Source organism: Balaenoptera physalus, assembly GCF_965194825.1.
Source record: "Balaenoptera physalus genome assembly, chromosome: 3".
NCBI classification, from domain to species: domain Eukaryota; kingdom Metazoa; phylum Chordata; class Mammalia; order Artiodactyla; family Balaenopteridae; genus Balaenoptera; species Balaenoptera physalus.
Window position 1 is genome coordinate 42,691,702 of NC_138890.1, and position 8,301 is coordinate 42,700,002.

Consider the following 8,301-nt stretch of genomic DNA (forward strand, 5'->3'; position numbering starts at 1 on the left):
AAGGTTCATCTCTGCTGCAGCCTGTGTCAGAATTGCCTTCCTTTTTAGGCTGAATAACATTCCCTTTTATGGATGGACCATATTTTGCTTCTCCATTCATTTGTTAATGGATACATGTAATATCTACATTCATTTCTCATGTCATATAATATTTATGGAATAACATCGGAAAGTCCAATGAATCAAAAGTCATTTGCCATTAACTTTTTTCTTAAACTTTTTATTGTGAAAAACATAAAAGCTAAGAAAAAGGGAAGAATACATGTCAGCTTCACTTGTGTTCAGGAATTAATGCTTTAAGGATTCACTTTATTCCCTGTGTGTGTGCTATGCGTGTGCATGTGCCTGTTTGCATACATGTGCTGTGCATGTGCATAGGTATGTGCATTTGCACACGTTAGTGTGTGCATGGGCATATGCATTCATGTGTGTTCATATGCTAGTGTGTGAATATATTTGTGCTGTGCACTTGCATATATTTGTGTGTGTGCTGTGCTTGCCTGTGCGCACACCTGTGTGTTTGTTGGAACCACTTGCAAGTTGGCTGCAGACTGAATTGTGCCCCACATATGTCCGCACGCAGCTGCTCTAACAATCCTGTGTAGCCACGTAAAGGTCACAGATCTCAGGGATTTAAATGGATGGAGCAGGATGTCCTGACACAGAGTCTATCTTCCAATGACTGTCACTGTCTCAGTAACATCCTTCACACCATCTTTAAGCCCCATTCAGGGTCCAGTTTAGACCCCCGTTACATTCAGTCACCTTCCCTGGATCCCCTATAAGCTACAATGTCACAGTTGGAGAGTCTGGCCAGGACTGGGTGTGCCCCTCCTGTTGGCATGGCCTCCAGGCCCTGAACGTGACTCCTGTGTTCCCATCTCTCAGCCAGGCTCCAACTTGGATGCGGCTGTCACCTCTTTCCTCACAGGGTCCCATCGCCCAGTCAAGGGGGTTCATTCTCCCCAAACACAGCGTCAGGACTGGGGGGGGGTGACAGTCCCCACTGGGTCTCCTTCATGTGAGACCCTGTGCTTTTGAAAGAGCAGGCACTCTGCACTCAGGGGTGGTGGGGTGGTGGCATGCGTCCCACAATGGGCAGGCGGGGATGAGCCAGTGTGCAAGGAGTTCTGTGGTGGGTTCTCCTCTCCAATGGCTTCTGTGTCCCTACCTCTCCCCGTGACTCCCCTAGAAGACAGCTCGGTGCCCGTGCTGCGTGTCAGCCCCAGGGCATGAGGTCACCTGACTGGGAGCCATAGGAGCCGTCAGCCACCCCCCTCCATCCACCCCCGCCCCCCGCACACGCTGCAGGGAAGCAGGACCTGAGTGCAGGGCTCTCAGCGGCCCTGAGCGCCACGCCCGGAATCGGCCAGCCGAATGGACAGACCGCCTCTCCCGGCCCAGACCATGCAGGACTGTCCTGTCTGGGCTTCCAGTGTGGCCGCCTCCTTCTGGAAGCCTGGGAGGCTGGAATCAGGCCACTTCTTGTCTGTCTTTGCAGCAGACTGGGCTGCACTCTAAGAAGTTCGTGGCTCACCCATGGATCCTGACCATCAGGTGGCCAGAGAAATTAGTACCATTTCTGTTTTGCCTGTTGAAATGTTTAATGACAAAGATTTTGTTCAGTTTCCTGATGTGGGTGTCCAAAGATGAGAGACCCATGTGTGTGATCTGTACCCCCTATGAGATCAGCCCTAAGCTAGTTTAAACATGATCAAGTTGTGTCTACATGGTAGATTTAGACCTCTGCATGTCCTGTCTACTGATTATGTTTAGAGCTGACCATGTGTTGTCCATAATAAGAAGATTTAGACCTGACCATGTTCTGTGTACGCTAGGACTATGGGGACCTGGGTAGAGACCCGGCCTGGCCTCAGTACTGGGAAGCTCCGTGCCTGCATCTGAATGTCAGTGCTTAGATGTCTGGGGTCTGGAGCTGAGGTGGGCTTGTCTACGTAACAGCCTCTCTTCTGAGTGTGGTGACCTGGTCCTCCCAAGGGTCAGTGCTATGGTCGGGGCCTTAGTCTTAATCCCTGCAAAGTTCACCTTCCCTGGGGCTCGTGGAGAATCCTCAGGAGGGCTACCGGGAAATTATTCCAATTTACCAGCACGTGCATGGTGAGTAGGGAGGCAGGTTTACCTGGTGAATTGATTGCAGGGCACACAGATCAGGCAAAAGGCCGATGGGCAACAGGTGAGGCTGCTGCTGAGCTCTCCTTCCAGTCTACCGTCCCCACTCAGCAGAGTCCAGAGCTGCCCCTGGGCTTTCAGGCCTGCTGTCCTGTGAGTTTTCTCAACATGTAAGTGAGACAAGAAAGGACTGAGCCTGCCAGAACCAAGGTAGTGTGTTCAACTCTAGCATGAAAGCTTTAAAAACAGTTAAAATCACACAGAACCAAAGTGAGAAGAGGAGGACTTCTCTGGGACAAGTGTGGGAGGAGGAGAGCAACCTTATACTTCTTTTCCCATCCCAGGAGGTCCCAGGAACCCAGCTTGTTTCCACATTAGGGGACCAACCAGCAGAGCCATGGTGTCCTGACCAAGGGGACGTGTGACCCCAGGTGCAGCGTCTGGGGAGGTGGGGTCACCTGGTGAGTGGGGACCTGTGACCCCAGGTGTGGGGGGTCTGGGGAGGTGGGGTCACCCTGAAGATGGTGCACGTGTGAACCCAGGTCGTGGGGTCTGGGGAGGTGGGGTCACCCTGGAGGCTGTGCATGTGTGAACCCAGGTGGGGGGTCTGGGGAGGTGGGGTCACCCTGGAGACTGTGCACGTGTGCCCCAGGTGGAGGGGTCTGGGTAGGTGGGGTCACCTGGTGAGTGAGAACGTGTGACTTTAGATGCAGGGTCTGGGGAGGTGGGTCACCGTGGTGAGTGTGGATGTGTGACCCCAGGTATCAGGTGTGGGGACTGTGTGGGTCTCACCACATCTGCATGGGTAGGGATCACATGTATGGGGAGACCCTATATCTGCTCTTTGCCTGCAGGGTTTCTTGTCCCCTTTGAGATTTCCAACATCTGAATTAAGAGTGTTGCCCTGATTATCCTGTGGTTCCTTTTCTTCTCTTAATCTTGTCACATTCATATGAGGTCAGGCATGATTGAGTGGGTTGCTGCTCTGTGTTCTGGTGAGTGACAACACTTGGTGGTATCATATTAATATCATAGCATATCATATGGCTAATCTATGGGGGTCACCACTGCCTGGGTCCCCCTGGACAGAGGTCAGGTGAGCACAGACCAGTCCCCCCTAAGAATGGTCTCCCACGTGCTCTGTGAGGGTACCGTGATGACCCCTAAGGTAGGGGACTGTGTCTGGGCCTCCGACATTTGTGATGAAGGGGAGTCGTAATGGAATCTCAATTAACAAGACATTATTTTATGAATTTATTTTAAGTGAAATAAAACACACGTCACATACCCTTTACCATCATCACCATTTTAAGTGCATGTTTCTGAGGCATCAGATATATCCACCTTCTCATGGAGCCATCACCACCATCCTTAGAACTTTTCATCTTGCAAAACCAAAATTCCACAACCATGAAAGTCTCACTCCCCATTCCCTCCCACTGCCCCTGGTACCGATATCCACTTCAGTCCCTGAGTTGTCGACTCCAGGGTACCCACTGGAGTGGAATCCTGCAGTGTTTGCTGACGGGTCATTTTGGAAGAGCTGACTTTCAGTCTGAAGCTCTGCCTGTTTACATCTGAAGAATCTGCATTTAAGGAGAGGGTGTATGAGGAAGGGGGTGCATGCGGGACAAAGGTGTCCGGGGTGCAGGTGAGCCAGGACCTGACCAGCTGCCTTTTGGGTCCTCTGGTCCCATCTCTTGGTCTGTGCCTCATCTGCATCATCACTGTCCCTGCTGGCACCCCTGGGGTGTTGTTGTCTGAGTGAGATTCCCCTGGTGCCCCTGCTCTCCTCCCCTCTTCCTGCTGGTTGGGGAGAGAGCTGCTTGCTGGGTGGTCTCTACTCCTGAGGCAGGAAGGACTCTGTAGCATGGACCTGCAGAGTGTGGGGTGTGGTCCCAAGAACATGGGGCCCACATAGGGCACAGCATCGACGCATGACAAGTGCTAGGGCTGCCTCATCACTGACAGGGAATGTTGCCCAGATCCTGCTCGGGAGGGCGTGGTGGGTGGCCAGGGACCCCAGAGGCCCCATTCCTATCCTGGACCTTGGGGAGTTCATCCCCCATGGGCTCCAGATTCACCCCATATCTCAGCCATATCTCTCTCTCCTGTCTTTGAACTCAGAAAACGAGATCTACTGATCATTTTTCACAACATAGGCCTGATCCTGTCAGTATTAGGATTCTTTAATTTAGGCGTCCTGGGATAGTAGCTCTTTTTAGGCCTAAGAAGGAACAGCTCAGGAGTGTAAAACCTTTTCAGATGAAACTAATATTCAACGACTATCTCTAACTACTTGGTTGTTGACTTCTATTAGTCATTTTTCTCCTGGTTTTAGCTCTGATGTGGGGATTACAGAGGAGTCAACATTTAAATCTTCAGTATCTGTGTATTTGTAGCTTCAGTATCATTACTGACTCATAGTTTTTATGGTTTGGGAAGAGTTATTGATTGCATGTATCATGTAAAGGATTCACCATGATGATAGGGCAATTAAGATTACAATAATGGTTGGTAAATTGTTCAGATTTTCTCTACCTGTGTAGCTATTGTTTGTATATGAGTTAGTTTAGTTGTCAATATTAGTGAAATAATATAGAGGACTAGAGAACTTATTTTAAGCATAACTATTAATGTATGATTATGAAAATGTAAAAGTTATTCCATAATCAGTGATGTTGCATCTTGAAAGCCTAGATGAAATTGATATGCCTTAGTGATATACAGGATTTTAGCCTATGATTTAACTTTGAAAGAGTGACATCACTTTTTACTTTTATCTCATTTACTGAGAAAGACATAATTGTTATGGTGATGGCTTGAAACTGGTTGAAAAGGACTTGAGTTCTCCCTTGTTTTACATTTACATAGGTAGGATCTTCAAACATAGGATATGGTGGAGGGCATCTGTGTAACCATTCTAGGTTAGGAGTAGCAGTTTCCACTGCTGAGACTTCTCGTTTGGACACAAAAGCTTTTCAAAGTATGAAGGTTATTAGCATTACTGCTGCTACTGAGAAGAATGAGCCTAAAGACAAAATATTTCATGTTGTGTGTGCCTCAGGGTACTCAGACTAACGTAGTGACATCCCTGAGAGATCAAGAAAGTGCTGCAGGAAGTCATATTTACTACTACAAATATACTTGTGAAGTGAATTTTTTCTCATGCTGAGTTAACTGTATAACCTGAGAATAGTGGGAATCAGTGTAGGAAGCCTCCTATAATAGTGAAGACTGCTTCCATGGACATTAGATCATGGAAGTGTGCTACTACATAGTATGTATCCTGGAGGACAATGTCTGGGGATGAGTTGGCTAACATGATTCCTGTCAAACCACCTACTGTAAAAAGAAAAACTAAAGCCTAGAACTCATAATATAGTGGGAGGTCATATAGTATTACCTCCGTGAACAGTTGCTAACCAGGGACTTCCCTGGTGACGCAGTGGTTAAGAATTCGCCTGCCAATGCAGGGGACATGGGTTCGAGCCCTCGTCTGGGAAGATCCCACATGCCACAAAGCAACAAAGCTCGTGTGCCACAACTACTTAGCCTGCTCTCTAGAGCCTGCAAGCCACAACTACTGAAGCCCACGCGCCTAGAGCCCATGCTCTGCAATAAGAGAAGCCACTGCAATGAAAAGGCCACGTACCACAATGAAGAGTAGCCCCCGCTCACCAGAACTAGAGAAAGCCCGCGTGCAGCAACGAAGACCCAATGTAGCCAAAAAAAAAAAAAGAAAGAAAAAAAATGTAAAAAGAGTTGCTAATCAGCTAGATAATTTTATTCCTGTAAGGATAGAAGTAATTATGGTAGCAGATGTAAATTATGCTCCTGAGTTGACAGCTATCCCTACAGTAAATATATGATGGGCCCACAAGAGAAATCCTAAAAAGCCAGTGGACATGACTCATATTATTCCCAAATAGCTGAAAGGCACATTTTGTCCTAAATAGTATGTAATGATATGTGAGATTATAACAAACCCTGGTAGGCTATGAATACAGACTTCAGGGTGACCAAAGAATCAAAATATGTGTTGGTATAGGATTCGGTCTCCTCTTGCAGTGTCATAGAAAGTAGTGTTTAGATTTCTATCTCTTAACAGTATGGCAATTCTGGCTGCTCAGACTGAGAGTGGTAATTATAGTAATATGGCTATAGTTGGGGAAGATTAAACAAATACTGGTGTTTGGTATTGGGATATGACTGCTGGTTTTGTATTAAACACTATAGTAATAAAAGTAATAGCACCAAGAATTGAAGAGACACCTGCTAAATGTAAGGAGAAAATGGTTAGGTCGACAGAGGCTCCTGTGTGGGCCAGATTGCAGGCTAGAGCTGAATATACGGTTCCACTTGTACCAGAGCCAGCTTCTAATATTGGTGATATGAGTAGGAGTAAGAATGATGGGGGAAGTAGTCATAAGTTTATATGATTTATTTGGGGAAATGCTACCTCAGGTGCCCCAGTTGTTAGTGGCTGAAGTCAGTTTTCAAACCCTGCAATCATAATGGGTACAACTATAAAGAAAATTATTACAAGTGCAGGGACTGTTATGACTACCTTACAGATTTGGGCATCTCCAAGTAGCGCTCCAGGTTACCATAGCTCAACCAGGATTAATATGCTTAAGGTGCTGCCGGCTACTCCAGCTCAAGCACCAAATAGTAAATATAAAATGTCGATATCTTTGTGATTTGTTGAAAATAATCAGCAGTGTATGAACAGAGGTAAAATGACTGAGCTAGCATTCGACTGTAAATCTAAAGACAGAGATTGAGCCCTCTTTCTGGCAAACCCAGTGGTGAATCAACAAATTGAATTGTAACTGAGAGAAGCAGCTTCAATTCTGCTGGTGATTTTCCTGCCTATTTTTTTTTCTTTTTTCTTTCTCAAAGGCAGGAGAGGGCTTCCCTGGTGGCGCAGTGGTTGAGAGTCTGCCTGCTAATGCAGGGGACACGGGTTCGAGCCCTGGTCTGGGAAGATCCCACATGCCGCAGAGCAACTGGGCCCGTGAGCCACAACTACTGAGCCTTCACGTCTGGAGCCTGTCCCCCGCAACAAGAGAGGCTGCGATAGTGAGAGGCCCGTGCACCGTGATGAAGAGTGGCCCCCACTTGCCACAACTAGAGAAAGCCCTCGCACAGAAACGAAGACCCAACACAGCCAAAAATTAATTAATTAATTATTTAATTAAAAAAGAACAAAACAAAGGCAGGAGAAGTAGATTGAAGCCAGCTGACTAGAGGATTTACCTGTTAACTAAAATTTCCTGGGGTTAAAACTCATCAATCTCGTAAGGATTTGGCTTAATTACAATGTTTGCTTTGCATTCAATTGATGTAGGATAAAGTCCTGCTGTCCTTATTTTTAGGAATTAAGTAAATTGTACTTGTTTAGGATTTTGAAAGTTCTTGGTCTCAACTAACCTAAATTCCTAGTCCAGCACCGATAGAATGGGTGTTATGTGTAGTAATCGTGTGGGTATTATGATTGGTAATGATAGGAAGGTTATTTCTTTGTATGTTCAAATTGTTTTGTTTTTGTGTTGTTTAATGAAGGGAATATAGTTAGTGATGTGGAGTATGTTAGCTGCAAGTAGAAATATATGCTGAGGACTGCTATGATGGCTATTAGTGTTGGTAGAATGATGTTGTCATTTTTGTTGTCTCTTGGATAATTATTCATTTGGGTAAAAACCCTGATAGAGATGGGCAATGTCCTAATGATACCATAATGGTGAGGAAAAGGATTGTGATGGGAGGTGTTTTATCTCATGTGTGTGATAATGATACTCTTGTAGTACATGACTGGGCATAAATAAGAAGAAGATAGTGTTGTTATGATATAAATTAGTATGTTTAGGATTGTTATAATCTGAATATTCATTATAATAGCTGTTATTCATCCTATATGGGCAATTGATGAGGAGGGTGTAATTTTTTCCAGGTGAGTATGGCTAAGTCTGCCTCAGCCTCCAGCTATGATTTATAATATCACTATGATTAATAGTATGTTTAGGTTGATGGGTGGTGACATGTGGTATAAAACTGATAGGGGTGCAATTTTGTCATGTTAATAACATCAGGACTGCTGTTCATGGAATGCCTTGTGTGACTTCAGGCACTCAGAAGTGAAATGGGGAAAGTCCTACTTTTGTGACA

General features: G+C 45.9%; 1 long non-coding RNA gene across 1 annotated transcript; it reads left to right on the plus strand.

Moving 5' to 3' along the window:
* Window positions 1–4,086: 4,086 nt before the first annotated feature.
* Window positions 4,087–7,460, plus strand: LOC309658086. Its single transcript, XR_014262026.1, has 2 exons — window positions 4,087–6,829; window positions 7,045–7,460. It is a non-coding gene; the product is annotated as an uncharacterized lncRNA (long non-coding RNA).
* Window positions 7,461–8,301: the final 841 nt, after the last annotated feature.